Source organism: Tupaia chinensis, unplaced genomic scaffold (assembly GCF_000334495.1).
Source record: "Tupaia chinensis unplaced genomic scaffold, TupChi_1.0 Scaffold000133_1, whole genome shotgun sequence".
NCBI classification, from domain to species: domain Eukaryota; kingdom Metazoa; phylum Chordata; class Mammalia; order Scandentia; family Tupaiidae; genus Tupaia; species Tupaia belangeri.
Window position 1 is genome coordinate 1,802,763 of NW_006159602.1, and position 16,118 is coordinate 1,818,880.

The 16,118-nt window shown below is 42.2% G+C and overlaps 1 long non-coding RNA gene across 1 annotated transcript in view; it reads right to left on the reverse strand.

Moving 5' to 3' along the window:
- Positions 1-3,452: 3,452 nt before the first annotated feature.
- LOC114007165 (uncharacterized) overlaps positions 3,453-16,118 on the reverse strand; it is a 118,295-nt gene continuing 105,629 nt past the window's right edge. Inside the window, exon 4 of the long non-coding RNA XR_003548799.1 lies at positions 3,453-3,521. This is a non-coding gene — a long non-coding RNA (uncharacterized LOC114007165). The remainder of the gene's footprint in view (positions 3,522-16,118) is intronic.

A 16,118-nucleotide genomic window follows, 5' to 3' on the forward strand; every position in this document is an offset into this window, starting at 1 on the left:
ATTATGCCAACTGTTGGTCCCACAACAACTATTTAATAAGTTCACAAAAGGCACTGGGGTCTTAGGGCAGACACAAAATGACAAAACATGACTTTTTTTCTTCAAGAAATCTGTACTCCGATATGAAATAAATAATCCTCTCTTCCTATATAACCATTTTTAAAAACTAATAAACATGCAGGTTTACTTTTGTGCTTGTTTTCCCCCAAACATCTTCATTTCAGGGAACCTTATTCTTTCTCTACGTATGAAATCTCTTTCCTTAGCCACCAACTCTTGGTCTTTGATCTTGTACTCTCCATCTTCTATCAAAAACACTGCTTCTGAGGAACGAGCAGTTAGCGTAGTGGCTATGTCGCCGGACTCCCACATAGTCAACTGCGGTTCAAGTCCCGGACCTGGTGGCTTAAACTCACGTCGGGCGCGTGTGCATGCATGCCCAAGATCCCAAGAGGAGAATGGAGGAGAAGGGATTGCAGCATGGCCATCCCCCCTGGGGGGTGATTTCTCACTTTCTGTCTCTCTGTCTCTCTCTGTCTGTCTGGCGAGCACACGCATCCTATAGCAAAAACCTCTCAAAAAAAAAAAAAAAAAAAAAAAAAAAAAAAAAAAAAACCTTCCTCTTTATGCACACATCACACACAAAAGATTGCATTGGGAGCTGGATCCCATGTGGTCAACCATGGTTTGAATTCTGGCCCTGGCAGCTGAAAAAACATAGCAGGTCTGTGTGTGTGTGTGTGTGTGTGTGTGTGTGTGTGTACACACACGCACACACCTATACTAAAAATCCTGACAGGATGAAGAAATGGAGGAAAAATCATTGCATTGTGATCATGCCCTATTGGTCTCAGTCTCTCTCTCACACACTCACACACGCACACACACACACATACACACGCCTTCTCATGATTTAAAAAAAAAAAAAGAAAAGAAAAGAAAAAATACTGCTTCTTATTTCTCTTTGTTCATGCTTCATCAAACTTCCAGAAATGCCTAGGTGTTACGAGTATTTGGGGATGGAGGAGCAGTGTTTGTTCAGAGGTGGTAATACCCCTGAACTCTGTTCTAGAAAGTCCTTCACCTTATCAGAGACCAGAGTTACCTCCAGTCTCAGGCTTGAGATATGCCAGGAAATAAAGAGGATAAATAAGTGAGTTCAGATGTCCTCTTTGAACCCACATATCCCCCAAATCTCTGGTTCCCAAGGTGCTTTAGAAGATTTTTGAGTCCCCATATTGACTTCATAATATCTGGGCATTTGAGAAAGGCTGATGATGATATTCTCAGGTACCTTTCAATTCTGAACGAGACTCTGCTTGAAGGTAGGAGTCCTGGGCTTGTCTATCTGCATGCCTCAGAAAGACACAGGTGGGCTGAGATAGAGATAGGAAGAAAGAAGGGAGAGAAGTAGGAAGTACAGGCACTCCTCACTTAAAGACTGAATTCTGTTCCTACAGCTAGGTCATTCAGCAAGATGGTCGACAAACAAAGATATTAAAGGCAGATGTCTTGTGGTGTGTCATAGCTCCATAGGGTATATATTTTTCAATAGCTATCACACAACACACACTAGAATAATGTAATACTGTCCATACGAAGAGCATAAGTTAAATAAGTGCCAGCAAGCAACAAGATACACCACAATACAATAATATAAATACAACCTAATTGTCTTTTATTTATTATGAATACTACTATGGGTGCATAATAAAATATCAATTATAAACAAAATACGTAGTCTTGCATGATTGTGAATGCTTCGTTTAGTGAATACCAACTGACTGCAGGAATGAGGGGGTAAAAAAATAAAAAAACTGAGAAAGGGAATTCTCCACACTGGAGGACTGGTCCTAAGTCCAAGTGGTCATTAATCAGGTAGGTCATTAAGTGAGGAGTGGCTGTACTATTCTGTCAGCATTAGAGCCTTCCCTATTTCTAAGAAGAACTTGAACAGAGAGGAGATACACAGAGATGGTGGGAAGGGGAGAAGGGCAGTACCATGGCCATCTTGGGGCCTGGGGGCTGCTCTAGCAAGCAAAGCGGATGCTCTATTGCCAAGTCCTGCTTATACTTTCTCTAGCCTACATTGACCAAAAATTATGCTCACATGAACTGCCCTTAACTTCTCCGTGCTCTGTGCAGCATAACTGGTGATACTTTCCTGACAATGCATATGTTCTTCTCATATAAACACATGAGCTGGTGAGAATCCACAAAGATCCAGAAATTATGCTCAAACCATATATTCTCTAGATTAGGAGGCTTCTGCAATGATCTAGATGAAAAATAATGTTGCCTTGGATGAGGAGGGTGATAGGCGATATGCCCAGTCTAAAGATGTGTTTGGAAGACTGAACATCAGAACTTGTAATTGGATTGGAAGGGAGGAAAAAAGAAAAGGAAGTCATAAAGAAAATCTCTTCGGTCTAGTGGTTAAGGGTCTTGTTGCCCAGAAGTTAAGGGAGCCTCATCCCACATGGCCAACCACATGGTTCAAATCCTAGCCCTGGCAGCTCATAAAACATATTTGGCACTTGTGCATGCATGCCTGAAATCCTGACAAGACGAAGAAATGGATTATAAGGGATTGCATCATGCCCATGACCCATTAAGAGGTGGGTGATTTCTCCTTTCCCTCTCTTCAGCTATCTGTCTCTATGTTTCTCTCTGGCAAGCCCATGCAACCTCTGGCCAGAAAAAAGGGGAGAGAGAGAGAGAGAGAGAGAGAGAGAGAGAGAGAGAAAGAAAAGAAGGAGGAGGAAGAGGAGGAAGAACAAGAGCAAGAGCAAGAACAAGGGGACCAGCAGTTAGCGTGATGGCTATGTCGCTGAACTCCCATGTAGTTGACCGTGGTTCGAGTCCCAGACCCGGTGGCTTCAACTCACGCTGGGTGCGTGTGCATGCGTGCCCAAGATCCCAAGAAAAGAATGGAGGAGAAGGGATTGCAGAATGGCCATCCCCCCTGGGGGATGATTTCTCGCTTTCTATCTCCCTGTCTCTCTCTCTCTTTCTGGCGAGCACACGCACTCTATAGCAAAAACCTCTCAAAAAAAAAAAAAAAAAGAAGAAGAGAAGGAAGGAACTCTATTCGTCTCATGGAGTCCTACAGTTTAGCAGGTGGGTGGGTTGCGTAGGCCTTGACTAAGGTAGAAAAGAATGAATAAGGACCAGTTAAAACATATTAAACTTGGGAAATCTATTTTGCATCCAAGGGTTATGTCAAGCTGGTCATTGGATATGTAGGAATGAACTTCCAGGAGGCATCTTTTCCCAAACCTGTCTTCCTAATTACTGCTCAAACTACATGTGAGGGGCTGAGGAGCATGTTCCCTAAGAATAGGAACCATAATGAAATGTCAGTAGGTTCACAGTGAAGCACTTGGAGGCTGTAACTAAACTTTATTTCACTTTTTATGCATTATTTTAATAACTACTTACCATATAGTAGTGTTGTGTTAGTTGCCAGGAGATAAGCACTACATAAAAGAGACATAGCTTTGCCCTCATGGAACTTTGATCTAGTGGAATAAAACAGGATTTAAAAAGAATTCTTAAGATAAAATATAAAAAGCACAACTTCTGAAGTCAAAGAGATCTAAAATCAAATTCTGATTCAGCTGCTGATTAGCTGTAAAACTTTGCTAGGTTTCTTAACCTTTCTGTACCTTTTATCTCTTCATCTATAAACCAAAGGTAATAATAATTCCTATTTTACAGCTGTGATAATTAAGTGAAATAATTATATTCAGTACTTAGCACAGTACTGGTGCATAGCAGGCACTTGACAGATGTTAGCTAGTAGTACAGGTACGAGGGACCTCAGGGCAGGCTCTGTTGTTAGGAAGAACATCCAAGGAGGAGGGGCTGCAGCAAGTCTAGGAATGCAGCCAAGGTAGAGAGGTTGTATGGTAGTTAAGTTCAATGGAAAACCATTGATGAGATCTGTGTGGGAGCTGGGACTGTTTCCTGTGTGCCCTTCCTGCTCTTCCTCCTCATCTCCACCTGGACATGCTTGCTAAGTCTCTCCCTTCCCATGCCCAATATACAGGCCTTTCTTCCAGACAATTCCTGCCCAACCTGTGAAAACTCTGCACTGTCAGGAGTGATGACAAAAGTATTCAAAAGTATCCTTGCTCCACAGATGCCTTTATTTTCTCTGGCCTCTGTAAACACTATTTTCCTAGTTCTGAAGCTGGGCCAAGAGCAGAGCTTCTCCTTTGTAAGAAGCAGAGACACTCTGGCTCCTTAAGATAAAGGCAATACCCCCAGGGGAGGCTTCTGTCCTCTCTGACTCCCAGGATCTGGCCACTTGAAGATTGTCCATCACTCCTTCCTTTCCCTTTACCACTGTTTCTCTGACTTCAGCTCAGACAGCAGCCTTTGACTTGAGCCCTCAACCAAATCAAGTCATGGAAGTAAGAGATGTTCTAAGACAAACTGGCGGTGGAGGACTAGCAGTAAGAGACTAAAGGCCCAGGTTGGCATAAGTGAGTCAAACTGCAGTGACTGACAGACATAGCAGCGCTTGTCTCAGTTCTGGAGCCAAGGTGGCCCCATTCCTAACACTTGGAGAAGGCTGGGTTTCAGAAGAGTAAGCAAAATAGAAGGAATGTCTAAGGTGGTAAGAAAATGTGTGATTCCAAGTCATACAAGACAACATGCACACAAGCGTTTAGCTGCCTTGGGCACTCAGCAAGAAGACTTGCGTCTAATAGTCTGATATTTACATTACTATTTGGCAGTGCATGTCAAAGCATTATAAATGGGGGAAAGGGCGAATTTGTAAGATCATTACTGTTTAATGGAAAATTCTAGTTCATTTGGGGAAAAATATGTTAAACTTCAGAATGACAGAGGGGTCATTTCTAAGCGAATAGGGATATCACCACTGCTTTAAACATAAAACTTTAAAAGGAACAAATATTGTCAAAAGACTCAAAAGAAGGCTTTCTTAAATATATCACTAAATAAATGCAAGAGCAGGTCTCTACTGAAATGATATAAATAAATATCTACTTTATTCACTCTTCAAGTCTCCTGGGAACTATAAGATCTATGCTCATACTAAGAAAAAAATTAACAGGGCAATTTTATGACAGAGGTGCTAGCACTCTGAATACTATATGTATGGAGCTGGGGAATGTTCTAGATACCACCTGAGAGTTCCTGCTATTTGAGGAACCGAAGTCTTAACTAAATTGGAAAAAGAAAATGACTGGATGCTGGTGGGGGAGATGAAGGGGATAATGGGAAGATAGTCCCTTCAGCCACTAGGGAATAAGGACTACTGTATAATCACACCCTCCAACCTGGGCTTGTACCACTTGTGTCCAGATGGGATTGAAGACTGGGGCATATGACTATGGCAGGAGAAGCACAAAAGAGGTCCTTTGGTTAAATGGCACTCATATTTCTGTCCCATTCACTTTGGACAAATTTCAGAAACCTCAAGGGGTATGCTCTATGGCTCAGTGTGGACAATTACTAGTAGTGAGATGCATTTTCCCACTGATTTTCTTTTTAGAGTTCATGGGCAATTGGCGAATCACTTTCTACCATCACTTGACAAAATGCCAGTGTTTTGCCTACTGTACATGTCTTACCTTGGTGACCGAATATAGCTGAAGAAAAGTACACAACTACACTGACAGTTCTCTTTTTTTTTTTTTTTTGAGAGGTTTTTAGCTATAGGGCACGTGCGCTCGCCAGACAGACAGAGAGAGACATAGAGACAGAAAGCGAGAAATCACCCCCCAGGGGGGATGGTCACACCGCAATCCCTTCTCCTCCATTCTCCTCTTGGGATCTTGGGCACACACGCACATGCGCCCAGCGTGAGTTTTAAGCCACCAGGTCCGGGACACGAACCGCGGTCGACTACGTGGGAGTCCAGCGACACAGCCATTACGCTAACTGCTGGTTCCCAACAGTTCTCTTTTTCAAAATTTCAAGTGGTTCCTTGACTCTACAGCAAATTGTATTCCATTTGCTTTATTGACTTACTCTGCAACTCTTCTAAGTAGCTATTTTAGACCTTCTCACCTCTCTTCAACTCTCTAAAACTCTTCATCCTCATTGCTTCACAGTTCACAGAATAAACAGAAGCAATCAAAAGAGAACATGAGAACCCTCCCACCACTTGGTCAATCCTGTTAACTGTATATATGCCCATATGCTGCCTTTTCTCTGTTGCAATAAGTCACTCATGCCGTAGCAAAGGCTAAACCTTTTACTTATGAGCAGAATCCTGATCCCCTTAATCTACTCAAGAATATAGATCCTATAACTTTATCATCTCCCTCTTACTTCATCAGTTCTCCGCTCCCCCGCCATCCTGGATCATTTCCACTATCATATAAACACTCCATTGAACCTCACACCTTTTTTTCCCAAAGAGCTTCACTTGACCCCACGTCCCCCTTAGAGCTACATCAGTTTTCCTTTTTACTGCAAAACCCTCACAAAGGCTTATAGGTACTTGTCATTTCCACTACTTGAATTTTTTTTTTTTGCATGTGTTCCAATTTGGATTTCAATCCCATACTCCACCAAGACTGCTTATGACATGGAGTCCAATGACGTCCTATTGCCAAAAATAATGTTTATTTCTAAGTCTTAGAGTAGTCACTGGAAATATTTGATCTAATCAAGTCTTTCTTCTTGAAATAATTTATTTTCAGGAAGGTCTCACCGCTCTCTGTTTCTCATTCTCTTCTGACCTCTAAACACTATATGGCTTCAGATGTCATCCTGGGACCTGTTATGTTCTTCTTCTTCTTTTTTAAGAGGGCACACGCACTCACCAGAAAGACAGAGAGAGACAGAGAGACAGAAAGTGAGAAATCATCCCCTAGAAGGGACGGCCACGCCACAATCCCTTCTCCTCCATTCTCCTCTCGGGATCTTGGGCATGCACAAACACACACCTGGCGTCAGTTTTAAGTCACCAGGTCCGGGACATGAACCACGGTCTACTACATGGGAGTCCAGCGACATAGCCATTAGCTAACTGCTGGTCCCCCTGATATCTTCTTTATTGACACTTGCTCTCTATATGACTTCACTTAATACCCAGGCTTGATGTATTACCTGTATGCTCATGATTTCCTAATTTATCTCTCTAACCCCAACATCTTCTCTTTTTGCCAAGCTCATATTGCCAACCACTTGCCTAACACCTTATATATCAGGATGGAATTCCTGTTTTCTCACTCAAATCTGATCCTCTTTCAGTTGTCTCCAAGTCAGTAAATGGTCTTTCCATTTTAACAAATTGGTGAAGTCAAAATCCTTGGAGTTATCCTCTCCTTCACACTCACATTCAATCCATTGCCAAATTGTGTTACTCCTTCCTTTTAAATGGGTTCAGAATTTGGCCACTTCTCTGCCCATCTAGTTTCATCCAGTTACATGCCACCATCATCCCTCCCTCTTGACAACTGCAGTGGCCACCTAACTGGCCTCCCTTCTTCAACCCTTACCTGGGTCCCCAACAGTCTATTCTCCACACAGCAGTCAGCATCATCTTATTAATGCTATTGATCTGTTCAGCATCCTTCAGTGTTTTCTGCCTCTGAGTAAAGTCCAAATTCCTTCCATGGCTTACTATGCTCTTTCTTCAGATGCCCACATGGGTCCTGCCTCACCCCCTTCAAAACTCTATTCAATATCAACCTATCTACATTAAATAGCACTCACCTCACCATTGCTTTGTATCCCCTTCCTTTGCTTTACTATCTGTAGCACATATGACTACATGACTTATACTGATTTGTTCATAGACTATCTCTCCTCACTAGATTTTAAGCACCATGAGAGCAAGAACTGATCTGTTTAGGCAGCAATACTCCTGCTGCCTAAAGCAGTGCTTGGCACATAACAGACGTTCAATGTGTTTGTTAAAAGAAAGAATGGATGCATAGGTAAATGAGGCCATCAGTGTGAAATACTGAAATACATGCACTATGCTGTTGGGGGTGGATGCTCTGACTTTTCAGTGGAAAGACAGGTCACTATAGGGACCAGCAGATGGCGAAATGGTTATGTCACTGGACTCCCATGTAATCAACGTGGTTCAAGACCCAGATCCAGCAGGGGTGATTTCTCTCCTCCTGTCTCTCTCTCTCTGGTGAGCACATGCATCCTGTAGCAAAAATATCTCTCTAAAAAAAGAGAAAAAAGGAAGAGGAAAGTTAGGTCACTATGTAAAATGTGCAGTGAAAGAGCAGTTTGCAAAAGATGCCACTGAGTCCCTCCACCCAATATTTCCAGCCTTGAACTCAAAGGAAGAATATAAAGGAGGCTTTCTGCAGTCCTTTGTGGTGAGAACTGAGCCAGAAAAATACTATTATGTTTCTATTTTGGAGACCCTAAAGTATCTCCAGTTAGCATCCTGGGAAGCACCTGTTACATTTATCATAATAAATGGTGTTTATGTATATACAGGTCAATAAACAATTCTATAATAACCCTCTAAATGACCACAATTTGAGATATTTTCACAAATGGATGGAGTCCATTAACAGGACTGGTCATTCTGAGCCACTCCAGATATAGCTCAGATTCCACAGGGCAGCTGGAGGTCAAAGATTCGGTGGCTTCTGGGGCCAGATTCTTAACCCAAAAGGTTATTTCTGCCTCCTTCTGGGAGAGAGGAATGAGGATACAAATTCAATATATATAAAGGGGCCCTAAAGCAAACTACATCCTAGGATTAAATCGACAAAACTATACGATTCGGGAAGGGTCACTCACAAGCTCTGTGAAATAGAGCTGAATTTCACACTCAGGTACACTTAGACCTTAAGGCACTGGTTCTATTCGAGAAACAAAGATACCAGAAGAAGCCAGAATAAGGGTCCTTAAACCCCAAGTGCCCTTAGTAAAAAAGAACAAGGACACACTAAAGTCACATTCATAGTCTCAGGATCTAATAAACATGCTTAGCATACACTTGTTATCACTTAGGAAGTTTATAAAGTACAAAGCAAACTAAAAATCTTCAGTTTAGAGAAATATACCCTCCCCTTCAGGAATGTCAAAAAGGTACTGACATGCAACATTCAGTATCAGAAACATTTTCATTCTGGTAAGATCAAACCAGTATTTTTTTTTTTAATTTGATTTGCTCTACTAATAATCTGCTTCCAGATTTCCTAAAAACTGTTTCCTCTGAAAGACTACTATATGCAGGGAACCAGCAGTTAGCGTAATGGCAATGTCGCTGGACTCCCACGTAGTCGACCTCAGTTCGCGTCCCGGACCTGGTGGCTTAGAACTCACGCCGGGCGCGTGTGCATGCGTGCCCAAGGTCCCGAGAGGAGAATGGAGGAGAAGAGATTGCGGCGTGGCCATCCCCTCTGGGGGGTGATTTCTCACTTTCTGTCTCTATGTCTCTGTCTGTCTGGCAAGCGCACACGCCCTAGAGTGAAAACCTCTCCAAAAAAAAAAAAAAGAAGACTACTATATGCAGTATGTAGGCTATACACTCTATATAATGGAGTTGCTCAAGACGCTCTCCTTTTATGGACTCATTCTTTCAAATTGGTGAGTGTCCTACTTAAAGTGATGAATTATCTAGTCCCCTTTCAGAACCCAGGCACTCATTTCCTGAGCTGTCCAAAGTGTTTTGGGTGTTCCAGGCTCAAAGCTAAGTTCTTCTTCCAGATTCCCTCTCTTGTCACCTAAAATTAGGCCTCTTCCCTGGGGTGGCCCACATCTAATGGCTGGAGACACTGGGGGTGGAAGGCCTGACCCCACACCTCAGTGAGGAACAAGTCCAAGGGATAGTTCTATCTCCATATAGAGCTCTGAAACTGAGGCTTCTGGAATAATTCTACTTCAGCTCAATCTTTCCCTCCGCTCAGTTCTGCTCCCCTCACTTGCTCCCAGGTGCTGTTCCAAAAACACCTCTCCATGTCTGCTTTCCAGGGAGTCCTACCTAAGCTATGTAGTAACTATGATTTTCCAGACACTAACTTTGAGAGTATGAGATAAGTAAAACAAGGTCCTGCCCTCAGGCATTCATAGGTTCAACCACTAAACACAAAGACAAGCAGGTCAAAGAAAACAGGAGGAAGAGTAGAAACAGCACTTGATTTTAAAACCTCCACAGGGGCAGTGACACTTGGGACTCATTCTGAAGGGATGAAGTCAATTGATGGAAAAGGTGGGGAGCAGATCAGACACTCTAGGCAGACACAACAGCATTTTGCCAAGTCAAGAAGGTATGAAGGAGCCTGTGTGTGTCAAGTTACAGTAAATCTGTCAGTGTGGCTGAAGCACAGAGCGAGGTAAGGAGAAGAAGTGTCAGAACTAAAGGTGGGGAACAAAATGGGATGGCATTAATAAGGAGATAGAGAATGTAAGAGATTGGATTCTGGTGTCACTCTGCCTGGGTTTGAACACTGATTCCTCGACTTACCAGCTATATGACTGTAGGTAAATTGCTTACTCTCTCTAAGCAGCAATGCCACACTCCACGATGCTAAGGCAATATGGGAAGGTCCCAGCTTCACATCCCAAGGTCTCTCTTTGCATGCCCCATATACCACACATACCTGTAATCAGGCTGGCTGAGGCTAAGGGTAAGATAATCACATGGGAACCCTGTAAGGACTGCTGGTCTCTTTCTCTTTCTCTATCTCCCTCTCTCCTGGGGAAAAAAAAATTAAATAAACCTGAAAAAAAAAATGAAAATATTGGGTTGTCAGGAAAGTCATGACATATTTTTGCATAGAAAAATAGAAAAATATGTCATGACTTCACCAGCAACCTAATAATATGAATGACCTACCTCACAGATGTTCTTTTGGAAATTAAATGTAATAATGCATAAAACATGCTTAACACAGATCTGGGCCCAGAGTGGACATGTAAAACATGTTAACTACCATGCACTTTCTCCAATAGGCAATGGGGATTATTAAATAATCATAAACAGGCCTGTGCTTTTAGAACATAGCTCTGATGAGGTGTTTCTCTTTTTAGAAAAAAGGTCCAAACTACAGAGAGAAATTTACATAGACCTGAGACTTAAAGCTGGGAGACTAGACTATGAGGCAGAGGCAATGCATACAGAGTTAGAAAGGGGTCTGTATCGGGGCAGCCTAAGCAGCAGTAACACAAATGACAGGACAGAAATCTGCACAAGCTGCTGTGGAAGCTAGGGAGCCCTGCAAGTAGGGTTAAAGTCCAATTCTGAATTTATTTCATAATAAAAAGAACGCTCTTAAGAGCTAAGTAAATGATATGCCACATGCTGTCACAAAACATGTATGCAAACAATCCTAAAAATTGACACACTTTCTGACTTCATTCATTCAATGACTATATTCCTGAGATTCCATTTTAAATCATACTCTATCGCTGGAAACATCCTACTTCCTAAGTTACACTCCCTAAGAAAAGTTTTATAATGGAAATTCTCTTACCAGACTAGTATTAATGGACAGTGATCATAATACTTTCTCTCTCTCTCTCTCTTTTTTTTAATTAATTGCCAAAGGCCATGTGCAGTCACCAGAGAGAGAGGGAGAGAAGGCATTCCCCCCACCACCACCAGCTGAGCATGCGTATGCCACAATCCCCTTTCCTCATTTCTCCATCCCACCAGGATTCAGTTTACACACACCCATACAGACACACACACACACACACACACCCACACACACACAGAGTATGTTTTTAAAGCCACTTGTGCCAAGATTGGAACCATGCTTAGCCATGTGAGCTCCAGCTTCCTATGCAATGTTTAACTGCTTCACTATGGGGCTGGCCCAATCATTTCAAAGTACACATATTTAACTCAGTCTCAGGATCCTTGAAGATAAGTAAGTATCCATATTTTCCAACTCACTTCTAGAGAATAAAAATAAAACAAGTCAGGGATACTGATAGAACCAAGCCTCAGAATCCAGAACAACAAAAAATTAATAAACAATTATCGAAGTTAAAACTTCAATAATTAAAACCTTGATGAGATAGCACTATTCATCCACCAGACTGGATATAAAAATGAAAAAGCCTGCAACATCAAATGTTGACAAGAACATGGAGCAACTAGAACTTTCATATGTTTGTTGTCAGAGAAATGTTAGGTCCAGCCTAGGTGGCACAGTTCATAGTATACTAGACTGCAGTGCCATAAGCCACATGGCTGACCACAGGTTCAAATCCTGGGTTGCCTTGCAAACACACTAGGTGTGGGGGGGGGGGAGAATTCAAGATCCTGATAAGATAGAGGGCAGCTGGGGTGAGGAGATACAAGGAGACTTTGTCTAGAGTGTTTCTCTCTTGTTCTTTTTCTTGTGTGTGCATATAGAATCTAAGTGGCAGGTGCACTATAAAAATCTTTCAGTTTGGGCATGTCTTAGACAAGTTTTTATAATAAAATGTTGGAAAAGTTATTTTAGAAGAGATCAATTCAAGTCCAAGGACAGAGAGTTTAGCCTCCCAGCTGCCATATGTCTCATTCTCTGGATTGATCAGGTACTGATTCAACAGTGAAGACCTTGGATGGAAGTGTAGGAGTGAGAGGTGTTGGAATGGGGAGGGTGTATGAATATGTGAGTACAAGGTTTTCCTTTTTTGCTCAATCAGATATTCAGCAGATCAAGTAAAATCTAATTACTGAATATTCTGTACTAGACTAGGTGATTCCTGTCAGTTTCAAAACATAGACCTAGCAGACAATCAACATGCAACTAAAATAAATAAATTAGCCAGTAGGTCAGTGGGCCTTTCCGGTGGTGAGCAGTAAGTGGTCTGCACACACAGAACAGAAGGGTGGGAAGTCTCCCTCCTTCATGTGGTCCAGACAGGCAATGCCACTGTGAAAATAAACAAACGATCTGTGAGGCTGCTGGCCCTTTTGACTAGTGCCTGGCTAAGCCCCCTGCCCTCTGATCCCACGATGTTTGTGGAGCCTGTGTTGCTGTCTAGTGACAGAGTCTATTTTTCTATCCCCTGTGCAAGTGGACCAGCTGTCTGTGGCTGATTTATAGAAGGAAGTCACCAGGAGGAGACCTAGGAGGTGCTCCCAGCCCTTTGCTGCATTTCCACTTCCCATTGCACAGCAGCCATGGGAACTGTAGGGTTGGGGGTGGTGCTTGGTGCTAATCCTCCTGGGGGGATGCCCCCCTCGAACCCCCACCAAAAGGCTATAGAGCTACTGCTCATTTCCTCTGTGCTGACTGGATTGAGATCCTGTTTGCTGAGCACATTTTTCGTCCTTCCTTCTTAGTCCCCAACTCTAGAGACATGAAATAATGTCAACAAATATAGGCTTTTTCAAGGGTCACGGGATACAGGATGGGAATTTGAGATAAAAATAAAATTTTGTCTTCATTTTATTAAAATAATAATCTTATACAGTACTGTACCTTATTAGGATCAGCCCAGCGATAAATACAACCTAAACACAGTATTATCTGAGTCTTCTCCAGGGCTGTGACCACAGAGACACATTTTTTCATATATTATTCTATGCACGGTTTGTCCCAAGCCTGTAGAGTAGGTGGCAGAATCTCCATTTCATAGATGGGGAAGTCGGTACCCAAGCAGGTTAAATAGTCTTCCTGGAAACTCTCAGAAAGGGGAGGAATCTTCTGCCTCTAGCTCTAAGTCTGCAGCACCATGGGCAGGGGGATGGGAGAGAGGGTAAACTCACCAGTCAGTCTGGGGAGCCACTTACCACTTTTCACCTTCCCTGTTTTATGTTTTGTGGGGTTTTTTTTGAAGAATTATTTATTTATTTATTGTTATTATTATTACTGTTCTCTAATTTGACCAGAGACAGAGAGAACGAGAGAAAGGGAATGTGAGAAAGTGAGCTACCAGGTCTGGGACTTGAACCGCAGCTGGCCATGTGGAAGTCCAGCGCCCAAACCACTAAACCACCTGCTAGTCCCTCCCTGTTTATTTTCAATCCCTGCTAGAAACCACTAGAGTAAATTCTCATTATTACAAGCTCAGTGAGGTTTCTCTCTTGGGCAGAATTTAGAAAACCTGTAACATTCACAACAATGATGTGGTGGGCCTTAGAGAAATACTTGCGAAGCCAAGGTCCTATTCCCTTAGTCTGTGTGGTGTTTTTTTTTTTTTTCTCAGATGTATCACAGTTCATCAGCATCTTCACTCACACACACTTCAGATGACTTTAGATGTAGTAAAGGTACCACCCATCTAGTGTGTCTTCCATGCCCTGATCCCTCAACTCCACAACTTACAGAGTCTTTAATGGCCTCCTCATTTTCCAACATGCATCTAAGGAATACCTGAAATAGACCCTCGAGTTTCCACCACACACTACTCCCAAGAAACCTCACCAAACTTTTGTCATCCTGCTAGAACTCTGCAGCTCATCCAAAATACAAAATAAGCTGGCCGTGACTCATGCAAGAGATGGAAGAAATCTCAGTATTTTTTTACCTACATGGTTTCCTGTTTCGATTACTGATTAAAAATTAAAATACTCACAGGGCTGGGCCCATGGCCTAGTGGTTAAGGGAATCAGATCCCATGTGGCCAAATAAAGTTCCAATTCCAGACCAGCAGCTTAAAAACCATGCTGCAATGGGCTAGCCTGTAGCACAGTGGTTAGGTCAGCTAGCTCCCACATGGCCAACAGTGCAGTTTGAGTCCCAGATCAGATAACTTTAAAAAAAACACTGGGTGCATGCGCATGCATGTCCAAAACCCCAAAAGGAGAAATGAAAGAGAAGAGATTGCAACATGACCATATCCCATTGAGGGATGCTTTCTCTCATCTCTCTCTTTCTCTTTCTCTCTGTGATAAGTACACATTCCCTCTGGCAATTAAAACAAAAATGAAAATACTGAAGACATCTGAGCCATTAGTAGGCACAAAGCCCAAATTCTAAGTTGCAATTTAGCTCCCAATTTTGCTCCCTATTCTCCCTTAACCTACACTACCCCACAATTATTATTTGAATTCTAAGACAAATCCAAATAAGGAGATTATATGTTTTAATCATTAATACTTTCATATGTCATTTATAACCTTAATATGTAACTTAATTATTATTACTACCCTGAAAGGCAGATATAATGATCATTCTACAGATAAAGAAACTGAGGGCAGAGAAGTAAAGTAATATATTCAGAAGCTGGTGGTACCAAGATTCAAACCCAGGTCTACCTCTCTCCTAAAATGAAATAATCACAGTGCAATGCCATCATATCTGGAAATTGTAGCTGTTGTTTTACTTCTTTCTAGAGGTTTCTTTTCCCACTCAACTACCTATAACTGTTCTATGGAGAAAGTGGGAGGAGTGAAAAAGATAGGTGGTGATCAGGCTATCCTGCAACTACGGGGCAGGAGGTAACTACTTGACTCTTGGTCCTGGGGAAAGGAGAATCTATGAGTTAGCACAGATTCCTAGTGTGATGACCTAGGATATGACACTCCATCTCTCCACAAACACTACAAAGCAGTTAAGTCTCTACCCACAAGAATACTCTAACTGGCAGGCCCTGCTCTTCATCTGGCCTTCAGATACATATTCCTGAGTCTTTTCATTGAATTAAACTCTGACATTTAAAATGAGATTTCACATTAAAACTCCAATTTCTAGCTTTTCTTGAAATATCATGAGATTTGGCAAGACAGGGCTCCCATTCCCAGATAGCCACATCCAACCAAAGTGATAGTAGCAGCTATCATCCAGTGCCCACACTTTCTAGCTCGCCAAAGTCACCACCATTCCGTAGTATTATCCCAGACACTTATCCCACTTAGCTCTTTTATTGGTCTCAGGAGCTTCTGAATTGGTGACCTCAACATATATTCCAAGAAGTATATATTCATTCAATAAGCATTTTAGCCCCTTTGCCAGCAAGGCACAGCAGCTATATGGGATACAAGAGACACAAGTATGAGGCTCCTACCTCCCAGACAGTATGGTCCAGTGAGATGAGTAATTGAGTAAATATACCCATCAGCATGCCAACTCTAGCATACAGGGACTCTGCCTGCTTGGTTCATTGTTTCCAGAACCTAATAAGTACCTGGCATATAACTGCCTACAACATACTGTTGGCAGAGAAAGGAGAAAGGGAAGAGGGAAAGAGGATATTTCAATCCCTTTTAGAAC